Source organism: Triticum aestivum, chromosome 1D (assembly GCF_018294505.1).
Source record: "Triticum aestivum cultivar Chinese Spring chromosome 1D, IWGSC CS RefSeq v2.1, whole genome shotgun sequence".
Taxonomy (NCBI): Eukaryota; Viridiplantae; Streptophyta; class Magnoliopsida; order Poales; family Poaceae; genus Triticum; species Triticum aestivum.
Window position 1 is genome coordinate 11,697,681 of NC_057796.1, and position 16,414 is coordinate 11,714,094.

Genomic DNA, 16,414 nt, shown 5'->3' on the forward strand with positions numbered 1-16,414 from the left:
CGGTTCATTTTACAACCCTTAACTTTGCTTTGGTTCAAATTTCAACCTCAAACTATGAAAACCGTTCACAATGCATCCCTCACAAAAGTCGACTTGATTTAGCTCCGGTTTCTTCTGCCACATGGTGGATTTTCTCGTCTCCTTGCCAGGTATCTGTCTAGTCAGCTAGTCATGCAAGGGTTTCTCGAGGTATCGTTCGCACGTCGATCAACCTAGGTCTACGCCGCCGCCGCTGCCACCATCCAGGTCTCCACCGTTGCTGCCGCCGCGTGTCCCCTCGATCTCCTCCCCCATGCGTGATGCCCTTCTGCCGCTAGGCTAAGCAGCCGCCGGTCGACGCCGGCAGCCGGCGGCGCTATCCCGTCTCCTCATTCGTCGCTAGAGGCTGATCTTTCAGCTCGTCTCTTGCTTTGCATGTGTGTTGATTTCTTTCATCTGACTTGCAGGGTGCATGCGTATGGAAGAAGGACTCTAGTTGACGCGCTGGAGTACAGGGGACCCGACAGTATTCATCGTCACAAGGTTGGTTACGTGCTTGCACGGACGCACATGCTATGGATTGAAACAACTAACTATACTACTCCCTCCGTTCCGAAATAATTATCGTTTCGGAATCTCAGTACAATTTACCGAAAAAGGTTTTCGCCCCGCTTTATAGATAAAGCACCACCGAGCACAAAGTAACAAGTTCCAAACATACAAACACGCACACACACAGCCACCGCCAGCGGCGAATCTAGGAACAAAATGAAGGGTGGGCTCAAAGTTAACACTGAGAGAACTAAACATCATTTTAAAGAAACAAATCATTGCCTCATAAACCCGTGGTCCAATTAAATAAGCTTCAATTTTTCTAGAATAGTATGGGAAACATGTATTTTCTACTGGAATTTCTTAGAATTCTTGAAAAAATATGAAAATTTTAACCAAAGTTTGGATTACATATATGCACAAGCTGGGATAGGTTCAGAACTAGTTGCAGAACTATGCATATACTCACATGTTTTCTCCTCAATTCTTTTTGCGAATCTGCAAATAGTTTCATTGGACACTAAACAGTTACCCAGCCAGCAGCCGCCCAGCTCGTCCCTGGCTGCGTCCCGTTCACAACATGCACCCCACACATGTCGGCAGGTCGGCGAGCTCCTGCAGACTGCATCCCCCGCCTAAATCAGTTGTGGCTACGGCTGAGCTCTACCACAGCCATCTCCCCTGGCGGCACCCTGGTCCCCCGCGGGCGGCACTAGGGTTGGAGTATGAGTATGAACGCATGGCTGCCGCCGCCGTGAGTCAACAGTTCTGTTCTCTGTGGGTGTGCGGCGTTGTTTGTTCGCTACTCGCTAATACATAGGATGAGAAGTTGGGCTATTGGGTTGGGACGAGATTAGTTTAGTAGTAAAAGAAAATTTCGTTTTTCTGGAGGGTAGGCTTCAGCCTGTTGAAGCCCCCCTGGTAGACTCGCCGCTGGCCACCGCAAGCAGGTCCGACAAACAAACACACCCAGATGAAACGCAGGTTCAGCTGTGGGCACAACACAACAAGCCCAACATCGCAGCATGACTCACACAACAAACATAACAGCGATGACGAGGTGTAGAAGATCTAATCCGGCTCTGTCGGTGGTGGGGGGAACGGTGGAGCCAACCGGAGAGCCATCGAGCAAATCTGGGCGATGATGGTGGTGATGGCGTCTCTCTCTCGGGGGCGGCTAAGCGGCCGCCATAGCTGCAAGTAACCAGACCATTTGAACAGAGCGTCAGTAGCACGTCGAAGAGGAATCCGCTGAATCAAAAGCTTATTCCTAATAGTCCACAGCGTCCAGGTTAGCACTCCGATGACTAGCCACCTAATGTGGCTGGTTGGGGAGGTAACGCCTGGAGTTCCGCGAATAGGGCGGGGAAGTTGTTGTGGTCCTAGCTTCCACCCACTAATTCGCGAAAACAACTCCAAAGGAATTGCCTGGACACGCAGGTGAAGAAGATATGGTTCGAATCTTCTTCAGGCCCGCAGAGCGGGCAACGCCCATCTCCTGGGCCGTTGCGCTTCAGGACCTCCACGCCGGAGGGTGGGCGGCCGAGAATCCACTGCCACAAGAATATCCTAATCTCCAAGGGAAGCCGAATCTCCTAGATGGAAGTGAGGGCCGCATGACCCAGCTAGGGTGCGATGGCCTGGTATAGAGATTTAGTGGAGAATTGCCCCGGTGGCTCTAGACGCCACTTGGCCCGGTCTTCTCCACTCTCGAGATTAGGTTCGTGCAGCGCGATGCATTCCAGCAACTCGTGCCAGTCTGCATTCTCAGCCGAGCCAAAAGCTCTCTGGAACGCGAGTTGCCCTAAGCCAATAAGGGTCGTCGCGACCGAGATCCGCAGGTCAATCGCGATGGAGAATAGGTCAGGAAACCGAGCCGCAAGAGGACGGTCGCCAGCCCATCTATCAAACCAAAACAACGTGGAGGTGCCCGAGCCAACCGCGATCGAGGTGCCGATGCGAAGGATCGGAAGGAGCTATGACGGATTGCCTGAACTGGGAACCTCCAGATCTCTCGCAGAAGGCGAGGGGCTGACCACGGAGGTATTTCTGCTGAATGATGCGCAGCCAAAGGCCACCATCTCCGTTGGCGATCCGCCACAAACAGCGCGTAAGGATTGCAATGTTCATGCATTTGGAGGACATGATCCCGAGCCCACCCTGGTCGCGCGGTTTACAGATCTCCGACCAGCGAACCATGTGGTATTTCTGCTTGTCTCCCTCGCTGGCCCAGAAGAAGCGTCCCTGTACGGTGGCAATCTCATGATGTAGAGTCTCCTAAAGGCTGTAGAAGCTCATGATGAACAGGAGTAGGCTGGCCAGGGATGAGTTAATAAGCACTGTCCGGGCTGCCTTCGAGAGCCAACGGCCCTGCCAAGGCTCGATGCGGTGTTGAAGCTTCCCAACCGTGGGGCGAAGCTCCGCCACCGTGAGTCTCGTATCACTAATTGGGATCCCCAGATAAGACATGGGGAAGCACCCAAGCTGGCAATTAAGCCTATCCGCGATGCTCTGCCGCTCGTCTTGGGAGTATCCCAAGACCATAACCGCACTTTTATCAAAGTTGATCCTGAGGCCAGACATCTGCTGGAAGCACAGCAGGAGGAACTTCAAGTTCATGATGTCGGTTGCCGAGCCTTCCACCATGATAATGGTGTCATCAGCATATTGGAGGTGGGAGATCTCGTTCCCTCGAACGAGATGTGGGACTATCCCCTTAATGTGGCCCGCCGCCTTGGCTTTATCTAAGATAGCAGCCAGAGCATCGACAACCATGTTGAAGAGGAACGGAGAGAAGGGGTTGCCCTGGCGCACCCCACAGGATGTGGGGAAGAATGGGCCAACCTGGCCGTTAATGTTCACCGCAGTCCGTCCTAAGGATACCATTTGCATCACTCGGGTGACCCACCTATCGTCGAAGCCCTGCAGCAAGCATTCCCGAAGGAAGGGCCAACTGACCGTGTCATATGCCTTGTGGAAATCCAGTTTCAGGAAGACTGCCTTGAGGTGTTTGGAGTGGACCTCATGGAGTGCTTCGTGGAAAACCAGGACTCCGTCAAGGATATACCGGCCCTGAATAAATGCCGATTGATCAGGGTGAGTGATCCTATCGGCAATCGGGGCCACCCTAATGGCGTACCCCTTCGCGAGGATGCAGAAGATGAAATTAATCACGGTGATCGGCCTAAACTGGCGAATATCCGAAGCCCCGGTAACTTTGGGGTTGAGGGTGATGATCCCAAAGTTGAGCCTAGTGAGGTTGATGGCCCCGACAAAGAATTCCTCAAACAGGGCCATCACCTCCGGTTTTATAACCTCCCAGAAAGTCTGGAAGATCTTTACTGGAAGGCCATCCGGACCAGGGGCCGAGCAAGGGTTCATACCCTTAATAGCCGCCCAAACCTCAGCCTCAGAGAATGGGGCCGCAAGGGCCGGGTTGTCAGTAGGAGAGACACAGCTGTGGGCTGGCCAAATGTCCTATGCCAGAGTAAGACCTCCCTGAGGGGAGGCAGAGAATAGGTCTTTGTAAAAGCCGTCTACATGGGTCCGGATGTCTTCCGGCCGCTGCAGGAGGGTCTCGCCATCCCAGAGAAGAGGGATGGAGTTACGGCGACGATGACCATTGGCAATGGCCTGGAAGTAGGCGGTATTGGCATCCCCCTTGAGGACCCAATTCTGCGTACCTCGCAAACGCCAGTAAGCCTTCTCGTCCGTGTAGATGACCATGAGCTGGTCTTCCAGATCGTACCTAAGCATCCACTCGAGGGCCTGGATGGCCTCAAGGAGCACTTCCTTACGCTCGCGAAAGTCCCGGCCTACGTTTGCGCCCCATCCTTTCATGAATTGCAAGGACCGCTTAGCACAGAAGTGCCAGGAGTCAACAGCCGAAAGGGCGCGATGGGGGGCATCACACGCCTCGCACCACCGGGCGGCCACAGCTGAGATAAACCCGGGCTGGTGCAACCAGAAGGTTTCAAAGCGGAAGCGGGGCAGTAGGGGGGCGCTTGTTCTCCGAAGAGAGGAGGAGGGGGACATGATCGGACCCAATCCTCGTAATCGCCCGACGTGAAGCTAGGGGACAACGAATGTCCCACCCAGGAGAAGCGAAGACCCTGTCAAGGACAGATCGGGTCGGCTCGACCTGTCGGTTGGTCCAGGTGAACCAAGCCCCAACTCTATCGAGCTCGCGAAGGCCCATGTCCGTGATGCAGTCATTGAACATCTGCATCCGGGGGAAGTTGATCAGATTATTGCTCTTGTCTTCCTCCGACCAAATGAGGTTGAAGTCACCGCCCACGACAACCGGAAACTGGGCGGCCGCCACCTTCCTCCTGAGCTCAGCAAGGAAGGCTTCAGATCGGCGGTCGTCGGCCAGACCATATACCGCAATAATCTCCCACTTGAAGTTTAGGGCGCGCTCGAAGAGCTCCATGCTGACGAAGAACTCGCCACGGTCCATGCTACCAACCTCAAAGGTGGTATCCTTCACCCCTAGGAGCATACCACCCGAGTGGCTCGTATTGCCACTAGAAGGGAGCCAGTGCCAAGCAAAGAGGTCGGAGCTCAGATGTTCGAGCTCCGACAGGGAGAATTCGGTTCGCATCGTTTCTTGGATGCCTACTATGTCAATTCGCTCGGTCCGCATGTACTCTATCATTTGGCGGCGAGGGCCGTCTTGGCCGAAACCGCAGATGTTCCAGAAGACGGTCTGCATCACAAATCCATCGGGAGGCTGCTTGACCCCAGGACACGTGATGCGCTTTGAGCGCGAAGAGTAGCGGTGCGGGACCGGGTACGGCCCCGGATCTCCACTTGGCCGGCCGTGGGAGGAGGCTGGATGTGCGGGGGAGCTCCGAACGGGGTACCCGAGGCCGCCTGGAAGCGCGCACGGGCCTCGGCAATACGCCCATCGAGGATCTCCCGTGCGCAGATAGCCTCGATCTGAATTAACTGGGAGGTGACCTCTTCCCGGAACACTATGGCCGAGTTCGCAACCACCTTAGCGAGGTGACCCAGCGGAGCGGCCTCAAGTACAGAGAACAAACAAGTAGCAAGGGTGGCGGGGATGGACGGAGTACCTAGCTCAAGGTTCCGGGCGGCAGCCCGGAGCTCTGCCCGCTCGGGGATGGGCAGTGCTGGGCTACCCACCGGCCTGGATGCCTCGATCCGAGCACTGCGACGGGAGGACGCCACCGGAGATGAGGTCGATCTACCCCGCCTGGAGTAGGCCGCGGTCCAAGGGGGAGGAGGGGGGCGGCCACCGGAGTGGTCACCACCATCTCCGTCCCGACAGCCGAGGTGTACGATGTGTCCGGGGGGCAGAGTATGAGGAGCTGCGGTCTTGACCAGGACCGGGGAGAAGGCGAGCGGGGATGGCGGCGCGTCGGGGTCAGCGGAGGGGGGCACCACTGGATCCGGCAGCAAAGGCGGAGACGGCACCACCAGCGCGGCGGGAGGGAGCACCGGGGGCTGGGCCATGGCCACTATCAGCCCCTCCAATGCAGGAAGCATGAGAGCGGTGACCGGGTCGAAGCCGGCGGTGGCGGTGTCGATGGAGCCGGGCGGGACCCTAGGGGAGCCGGGGGAAGAGGCTGGGAAGACCTGAAGGCTGGCGTTGGAGGTGTCACTGCCGTCGGCCGGCTGCGCTAGGGCCACGGCGTGGGAGCGGCCCGACCCGGCCCCACCCCGAGAGGCAGTCGCGTCAGGTGGGTCGTGGGAGGGGGGCTGTCCTCGAAGTCATCGTCGTCGTCCTCCGAGCCGGAGTGGTGGCCGTGACAGGGGTCCCAGTTGTTGCGTCGGCACGAGTCATCCGGGCCGCCCCCAAGAAGTTGTCATTGGGGATGCGAGCGAGACCAATGTGGTTGAGTGGCTCGGGCAAGATCTCGAGGTCGACACCCTGGTCGTTGAAGAACACTCGGACCTTGGCATGCATCTTGGCCGAGTCAAGGGACTTGACCTTGACCCGCACCTCCTCCTCCTTGCGGAGGGAGAGCTCGTCCACCACGACCACCTTGCCGAGGATGCCGGACATTCTCCGAGTGGCCCGCTTCGAGCGAGCGATGTCGGGGAGGCCGCCGATGAGGATCCAAGAAGTGTCAAGAACAGCGACCGCCAGAGGGTCCCGAATAGGTACTGAGATGTCCACCACAATCTTGTTGAGATCCAGGGTAATGTCGCCGCTGCGGGTGCCGATACTGTGGCTCATAGCATCAGGGAACACGACCGAGAATTGGTTGGTGTCCATCATAGTAAACTGCCAATCCCAGCTGCAGCGGTAGAGGTGGTTGAGCTCAGCTTCAAGCATCTCGAGGGAGGCCACTCCCTCCCTGAGAGTGACAATGGCCAGGAGCGAGGGCGAGAGCGGGGGAAGGTCAGGGAGCTCGATGTGGAAGAAGCCCAAGCCCTCAATCCCATTCCCGTACATCATCACCTCCTCCGACATGGGGCGATCCGGGCAAAGGATGGCAGGGTGGCCCGGGTTCGTGCAAATGTAGCAACACTGAGGGAGAGTGCATGCGACCTGAGAGTGGCCAGAGAGGTCGTAGTTGAAGCACCTCTGGAGGTCCTTGGGTTGGTTCTCGGAGCGGATGGGGCCGGGAGCGGTAGTAGTCGTGCTGCTGGCTGGACCAGCGGGAGGAACAGTGTCGGTACCACGTCCAAGACCCCTTTTCTTCTTCCTCTTGGTGCCCTGCTTGCCCCGCCCGGCCCCATTGGGGTTGGGAGGAAAGACCGTCTCTAATCGAGGAGGCTGGTACCGGGGGCAGGCAGCTGCGGGCGCAGGCTTCTGCTGCTGTTGATGCTGAGGACGGGGTGGAGAGCGCGAGCGGCAGGGGAACGGCCCGAGCGGGCGGGGGAGCGGGGAGCGGCCCACGCGAACGGGGGACCGACTGTCCCAGCGACGAGGTGGAGAAGGCGAGAGGCAGCGCTGGCCGCGGCAGTCCAGCATAGGGGCAGGCAAGCGGGACCGAGAGCGGCCCCGGCGATCAGCCCGTCCCGGTGACCGGTGCGGCCGGGAGCGGTAGTCGGAGCGAGGAGGTGAGCGGTGGTCAGAGCGCGGCGGGGGGCGGCGGCCGTCCCGCGATGAGAGCTGCCAACGAAGGTCGTCTTCGCATCGCAGCGCATCTAGGAAGGAGCGCGCGGCGGTCCTGCGGTCATCAGAGCGGCGCTTGGGGCGAGCACCCTCGTCCCCCCATTCCTGCGTCATGGGGGCATGCACAGTGGGAGCAGACGGGGTCGGGGCGGGTACGCGAGGCGAGCATGGAGGGGAGGCGGCGGGGTGGGAGACTAGGGCACGGGAGCCGGACCGGGGCGATGAACGGCGTCTTGGGAAGCCAGTGGGGGGCCAAATCGATTGGGCTAGTGGGGCGCACGGCCCAGGAGCGGCCCCAAGCGGGATGGGTTGGCAAGAGCCGGACGAGGCCCCCAAGCCCATTAAGGGCCCAGCACGCATCCGGCCCATCGGAGGTTGTCCCAGCCAGCAGGGGCAGGAAGGGGGCAGCGAGGGTTTCTCCTCCCGCCGCCTCCGCCGCCGCGGCGGCAGCCGGAGCCAAGGACGGCGTGGGGACGGGCCGAGTACGTCGGGGAGCCAGGCGGGGAGAGAAGCTGAGGTTGGAGGACCCGAAGGCTGCGATGAAAGGCCGAAAAAGCGACCGGCGCAGCAACACAGGGGAGGCCTCCGGCGATGAAACTAGGTAGTGAGGCGGAGCACCGGCCAAACTAGAAGACACAGCGGGGGCAGCGGCGCGCCACGAGACGCGGGCCCGCCCATGGTCCGACCGCCCAGCGACGCCCCACGCCGGAGCGCGGCGGCGGCGAGCGGTCCGGGACACCAAGGGGGCACCTTGGCCAGGTGTCTGCAGGGACGCTACCGTAGGGGGCCGGTGTGGCCGAGGGAGAGGACCTGAGCTGCCCCGACGAGGGGCAGCACTCTCTCCACACGGGACGCAGCTAGCCGCGCTGGGGGTTCCCGGCGAACCACCGGCCGGCCGGCATCCATGTCTTCAGCCTCGGCGAGGTCAGCCCGGTGCAGCGCGCCGCCCCAAGAAGGTGGCGGGGAGGAGATGGCTGGGGCGGCAGGCGGCCCGATCAGGGGCAGCGAGGGCGAGCAGCAGAGGCGAGCGTCGCATCCGGGGGTGGGGAGGCCGAGCGAAGGAGCTCCGGCAGCGAAGATGTCGGCGGCGCGGCCGCGCGTAGGGAGTCGCCCTCCGGGTCGCGGGAGCAGCTACCCATACAATTTCTGTCACGCTATCAGTTTTCTTCTCTTTCCCAATTTGCCCTCCCACTCGCACCGACCAGGTGACACTCGCTCTCTCCGACCAGTCTCTCCTCCCCACCCCAGATCGCTCGCCGGCCAGTCGCCGCCCTCTCCCTCTCGTCTTCCTCACCGTCGTCTTGCTCCTCACCACCCCGATTCGTACCATAACCCTGGCAACCCGCCACTCCAACGCTTCTCCTTCACGATGCTGAACCATGGCGCACACCACACCCTCCAGTGCTCCAAGGACGGCGCTCCAGCAATAATCTCCCCGTCTCCCTCGGTGCCCGGACTCCTGTTCCGCTAGCTCGCTCCGACGGTGCCAACACAGGTTCCAGCACCACCGCGCTCTTGGTCAAAAGTGGAGTAAATTGCATAAAACCACCACTTTGAGGGCTCGGTTTGCGAAAAACACTAGGATACAGATTGTCTGCAGAAAGCACCACGTCTTGCGTAATTGTTTTGCAAAAACCACTGATCGGCGGATCGGGCTGAGTTAAGTGAGTTTATGACAGGTGGGGCCCGTTTTTCGCGTACATGGCACTCCAGGCCGTCCCGACAGCCGTTAGACGGCGTTAGACGGTGCCGTTCGGTCCTAGCAGTCAAAAGCGCGAACCGTTACTCCTTCTCCACTCTGCTCGCTCGCTCTCGCTCTGTTCTTGGTCGCCGCACCCGTCGCCGCCGCCGCAGCGCCATGGTGTCGTGGAGTGATGGGTCGGATAGCAGCGAGCACACCAGACAGTACATGAGCTCAGATTCCGACGACGGCACCATTAAGGTCAGTTCTCAGAGTTAGGGTTAGGGTTTGATATTTGGGGATTTCTGGAATGAGCTTCTTTTCAAACATTGGACCAAATCTCTGTCATTCCTTCGCACTCCAGGTTCCTGCTAGCACCGAAGACTCAGATTTCGAGGGCCCTGAGACAGATATGTATGTTTTGTGCCATGGACACGGGAAGGCAGCAGAAAGGCGTGTTGCTTTCGAAGGGATTCACACTGGCAGGATGTTTCTTTGTTGTGCAGAGAAGGTATGGTTCCAACTTAACTAATTGGAAGTTGTTGATTAACTTAACAGATCCTTCATTTGTTTTCCATGGACATGTAATGTGGCACTCCAGCAGGCATTGTATTATAATGTGAAGTTCGGACAGTGGATTCATTAAGTGTTTACTCTGCCAGCATTGTTTATTCTGGTTCTGGCAACATTGTTTAGTTAGGTCATTTTTTAACTCTGCCATGTTAGCTTATTTTAGGATAGAATATTCATGGGTTAGCACACCAGCATTAATTGTTTAGTTTGGATCTGGCAATATTGTTTAGTTAGGTCATTTTTAACTCTGCCATGTTAGCTTATTTTAGGACAGAATATTCGTGGGTTAGCACACCAACATTGTTTACTTAGTAGTTGTTTACTTTAGAGCATGATCTGAATTTTAGTATAAAGTAATCTAGCCTATCATTGTAAGCAAGTCACTGTTATGTAATTCATTTTGTTAATACTCTTTTTTCAGGAAGGTAAAAACTGTGGACTAGTAGAATGGATTGATCCATCTTGGCCCACTACCCTTGAGAATGCACTGTTCAAGTTGTGGTCTATGTATGAACAGAGTAAGATGGACAGGAATGAGGAATGTCTGATGCATTCATTTACTGTTCATGACCTGACACAAGAGAAGAAGAAACTCCAGGCCAGCTATGAGAAGTTGGTTGAAGATGTCAATGCACTTATGGATGCCCAGGAGCAGAGGGCAGTGATAGAAAGGAAAGATGCTGAAACAACCAAGTTGCAGGAGAAGTATGACACTTTGAAGAACATAGCAGCTGCTCAAGGTACTGTCATTAGGAACATGAAGTTGAAGCTAGCTGAAGAGAAGAAGAATTTGCAGATCCACATTGATGAGCTCAAGAAGACAGTTGAAGAGAGCAATGTGAAGCTGGAGGGGATCAAGGCCATCATAAATGGATCAGTAGTGCAAGAGAAGAATGGGCAATATCATTTGGCATTTGCTGACCTTTTGCAGGGTGTGGTTTGGCATTTGTTGTAATGATAGTAGTTTAAATTCTATTAACTATGAGTACTCCTGAACTATGGATATGTAATCTTAAGTAAGATGTTTGCATTTGAACTAGTGCTGAATGTGGTGCTATTTGAACTAGTGTTGAATGTCAAACTATGATTATGTATGGAATTAAACTAGTGCTGAATTTGGTGGTATTTAGAGCTGGTTAATGTTATCTTAAGTAATCTGTTTGCAATTGATGATTTTTTGCTTTAGTATGTTCCTGTTCAACTGATGATTCTGAGTTAAGTAGGGTCAATTAGGGTTGTTTTTGGCTTTTTATCGACGCCGAGGCATCAAGTAGGCCAAGTAAGGGTTTTTGGCTTTTTGTCGACGCCGAGGCATCAAGTAGGCCAAGTTAAGGTTTTTGGCTTTTTATCGACACCAAGGCTTCAAGTAGGGTCAATTAGGGTTGTTTTTGGCTTTTTGTCGATGTCGAGGCATCAAGTAGGCCAAGTTAGGGTTTTTGGCTTTTTATCGACATCGAGGCATCAAGTAGGCCAAGTTAGGGTTTTTGGCTTTTTATCGACTCCGAGGCATCAAGTAGGCCAAGTTAGGGTTTTTGGCTTTTTACCGACTCCGAGGCATCAAGTAGGCCAAGTTAGGGTTTTTGGCTTTTTATCGACGCCGAGGCATCAAGTAGGGTCAAGTGATGGTTTTTTGGCTTTTTATCGACACCGAGGCTTCAAGTAGGGTCAATTAGGGTTGTTTTTGGCTTTTTGTCGATGTCGAGGCATCAAGTAGGCCAAGTTAGGGTTTTTGGCTTTTTATCGGCGCCGAGGCATCAAGTAGGGTCAAGTGCTGGGTTTTTGGCTTTTTGTCGATGCCGAGGCATCAAGTAGGGTCAATTAGGGTTGTTTTTGGCTTTTTGTCGATGTCGAGGCATCAAGTAGACCAAGTTAGGGTTTTTGGCTTTTTGTCGACGCCGAGGCATCAAGTAGGCATCAAGAATATCACAGCATCATGACTATCACAGCATCATGACTATCACAGCATCAAGAGTATCACAGCATCAGCAGTACTACTAGAATGCCATAGTTTGACACAAATTGATCATAACGGTTGATCATCACAGGACTAATAGAATTCTAGAGTAGCATAACTGGAGTAGCATAACTGGAGTAGCAGAACAACACAACATAGTTTCACAACACAACCAAAATGCCATAGTTTGATACAACATCAACACAACCAAATCACCATCATCACCATTTTGCACCAGAGGCAGTCAAGTAATCCTTCATTCTGTTGCTGGGCTTCCTGGCTCTCTGGGAACCATCACCTGGTCTTGGAGGCATGAAAGCTAACCTTGGTCCCTTCGCAGCAGCTGATGAAGATCTGGTTGCTGGTGCCTTACCCTTGGGAGCATCTGGTGCCTTACTCTTGGGAGCAGATGATGAAGATTTACTGGCTGTTGCCTTACCCTTGGGAGCAGCAGCAGATGTTGCCCTCCTTGCTGGAACTGGACTAGCAGCAGATGTTGCAGTCCTTGCTGGAGCTGGACTAGCAGCAGATGTTGCAGTCCTTGCTGGAGCTGGACTAGCAGCAGATGTTGCCCTCCTTGATGATCCACCAGCAGTGGCAGCAGCAGAGGCTGCAGTCCTTGCTGGAGCTGGACTAGCAGCAGATGTTGCCCTCCTTGATGATCCACCAGCAGAGGCTGCAGTCCTTGCTGGAGCTGGTGTGCTTCTACTATCAGGTGGGTAAGAGCTGGTGCTTGGCTGCAATGAAACAAGTAGTTTAATATTAGTAAGCAACAAAGTAACAACAAATTTAGTCTTTCTCATAGCAGAGTGGTTACCTGATGTTTGTTCTTTCTCATAGCAAGTGCAGGCTTTAGAGCATCATGGCAATTGGTGTACCTCTGGCCCACCTTTTTACAGTTGGAGCAGGTAATTGAGGCCATTCTTGAAGTGTCTTTGGGAGCTGGCTTCTCAAATTGGCCCTTTCTCCTCTTAGTCTGTGCTCTGCCCTTGTGTTCTTTGAAAACAGGAGCCTCACTGTCCAAACTATCTGTCCTTGGCCACATGTCAGGGCCAGGTACAGGATATATTATAGGACTGTAAGCTGCCAGGTACATAGGTTTTTTGAAGAAATCATCAACAAAGTCCTCTGGCTGAAGCTTAGCCTTGTGTATAGCAGAAACAGCATGATTGCAAGGAACTGCTGTCATATCCCACTTCTTACAACCACAAGTCCTATGTGCTAGGTTGATAGCATATGTTCTCTCCTCACTAGTAACTTGGTAAAGGTTGGGGCCAGCCATCAATGATTGGCAGTTTCTAGACCACTTCTTTGCTTCCTCCAATTTCTCTGCATATGTTGGACAAATCTCCCATCTGACAGTCTAAGTCTTGGTTCTATTTGCATTAAACTTGACCATTAATTTTGTTCTAATTCCATCAACCATGGTCCTTATTGGCTTAGCCCTGACATCTAGAACCCACTCGTTGAAAACCTCACTTAAGTTGTTAACTACTAAATCTGTTTTGCAATTTGTGTCCATGGCATGTCTGGCCCAAGTGTGCTTTGGGATTTTACTAAGCCAAGCCCATGCTGCCTCACACTCTCTCTTCAACTCATCCATTGCAACATTATAACCATGTTCAGTGTATGAGTAACTTGCTTCATCCATGTATTTCTTTAATTCTGGCCCTCTAAACCCAGCATTTTGAAAGTTCTGGTAAATGTGTCTCAGGCAAAACCTTTGTGGACAATTGGGAAAGACTCTGTTTATGGCTTTAGGCAGGCCCTGTGTGAATTGAAGTAAAGCTAACTTAGTGACTACACCTAAATGATTGTGTAACTACTACAAAGAACTAAATGATTGTGTACAAAAAGTAGCTACACCTAAATGCAATTAACTACTAGAAAGAACTAAATGAAAGCTAGCACAAGTGGATTTCATTACCTTCTGCCTATCAGAAATTATTGTGTAGTTGCCAAACTTCCCAGATTGGCCACCTAGTGCTACCTTCAGCTGATACAGAAACCAAGTCTAGGAATCTGTGTCCTCCTTATCAACAATTCCAAATGCAATGGGAAATATATTATTGTTCCCATCTCTTCCAGTAGCAGCAAGGATCTGTTGACCAGTAGTGAGCTTTATGAAGCATCCATCCAGACCTATAACAAGTTAACACATTAGGCAAACTATTTGAAAACACACATTATTCAAACACACATTAGATACCAAGGAACTACCTATGAATGGTCTGCAGCCACTGAGAAACCCTTCTTTGCATCCATTTAGGCAATAGAATAATGCATGAAACCTAGGGTTTGTGCTTGGATGCTCCCTCAAATGTCTTGTTGTCACTATACACCTTGAACCTGGATTAGTATCTAGCACAGCCTGCAAATAATCCCTAATCCTGGTGCACTGGGCCTTCTGATCTCCTAACACAACATTCTTTGCTGCCTTCTTAGCCCTGTATGCCATGTGGGTTGATATTTCCACTCCATACTTGCTCTTTGCAGTGTTAATTATAGTAGTGATTGTTGTGCATGGGTCATTTCTGATTGCTTCCTAACAAAACTTTGCAACCCACTTAGCAGTAACTTTTGTGTTCTCTGACACAGAAGGACAAGTGTGCACCACATACTGCTTCCTTATGCTAAAACTCTTCTCATTTGCAATCTGAGAAGCTGCTATATAAAAAGGGCATGTCTCATCTATGCATTGTGCTATAACCCTGTCACTGCAATTTCTATGGTACTCATAGTTCCTGTTCTGTGCAATGTGCATTGTTTGAAGTGCATTCCTGAACTGGTACACATCAATGAAGAAAAGATGCTTCACAAATTGCTCAGCTGGGTGAGCTCTCTTCTCATCATACCATAACCTTTTCTTCATCTTCTTAGCTCTGCTTTTCCTGCCATTGGGCATAACATATGCCAATGCCTCTGCACCATCATCACCTTCCACACCCAAGTCCATTGGTTTCTTGTCTTCATCAGAAGATGGTATCCAGTCATCCTCAAACAACTCCTCTACACTTGCATGTGATCTGCTTGTTGGGCCTTTTCTGTGTTTCTTCTTCTTTTTCTTCTTCTGTCCATCTTGCTCCTGCTCCAGATTACTCTCTTCCTCCAGAGTACTCTTGTTGGGACCCCGATTCCAAGTCACACTGATCTAGCCTGTAACACCTCATATCACTTTGCGGCCTCACGCACGGTACTTCCACGGGTGTCGCCTTACCATGGCCCGGGACCGTTTGCGCCTTTTGGCTCGCGTATAAGACAATGTCGCTAGCATCCATATGACAGAGAACCCGGGCCGACATGGCTAGTCGTGAACCCAAAGCGGCACTAACGTATGGGGACAGGCATACATGAATCAACATCGAACGTGTCGGTCAGCAACGTGCGAATCCGGGCTGTAGCACTGGGCTAACAGGACTCCGGGAACCCGGGCTGTAGCAGGCTAGGCAGGACTCCGGATGTCACCGCGTGACATTTCCCCGAGGGGACAGACACAGGAACAATATGAAACACATGCCGGCCAGTCAAGTGCCCAGAGCAGTAGTGCTGGGCTAGCAGGACTCCGGTGAACCGGGCTGTAGCGGACTACTATGGCTCAAGGAGGCACTAGACTACATTTCCCCATAAGAGAGGCTGCTAAGGATAGACAACTAGGTTGTCGGATCCCACACATACCAAGCATTTCAATCATACACACAATATGCTCGATATGTGCAAATACAACATGGCATCACAACAAGACTCTACGACTCAGAGTATTTATTCATTAGGCTCCGAAGAGCCAGATATTACAAACATGGGTCTCATGACCCAACATTCAGAGCATACAAGTCAAAGCACATGCGGAAGCTTAACATGTCTGAGTACAGACATCTACAAATGAAAAAGGCTGAGAAGCCTGACTATTTACTAGATCCTGCCGAGGGCACAAGATCGTAGCTGAGGTATCAAGCTAAACGTCGAAGACCACACGGAACTACTAGCGAGACTGACGTCTCTCTGCAAAACATAAAATAAGCAAACGTGAGTACAAATGTACCCAGCAAGACTTACATCAGAACTATCTACATATGCATCGGTATCAACAAAGGGGTAGTGGAGTTTAACTGCAGCAAGCCAGCTTTGACTCGGTGGCTATCCTGAACTACGACTGCAAGTAACTCTTTTGAGGTGGCGCACACGAGTCCACAAATTCACCATATCAATACTCCACTATGGATCCGCTCCCGTCTCCCTACGAGAACGCCATCCATAGCACTCACGCTTATCTTGCGCATTTTAGGGTATCCACTTTCACTTGTCTATGAACTGTTATAGGCAACCCAGAAGTCCATTTCCGCGGACACGGCTATTCGAATAGATCATATTAACCCTGCAGGGGTGTACTTCGTCACACACGCTCTCGCCACTTACCACCATGTACACGTCGTGTACCTCGGCAACCTTCAAGCGGAAGCCTGGCGAGGGAGTCGGCCACAGCCTACCTAAACACTCAAGTCTCTAGTCCAGGTTTATCGCCTATTCAGGTTCCATCCGCAGGGAGTCCGGCCGAGGTTTCCACATACGGCCCCGAACGATGTGTGCA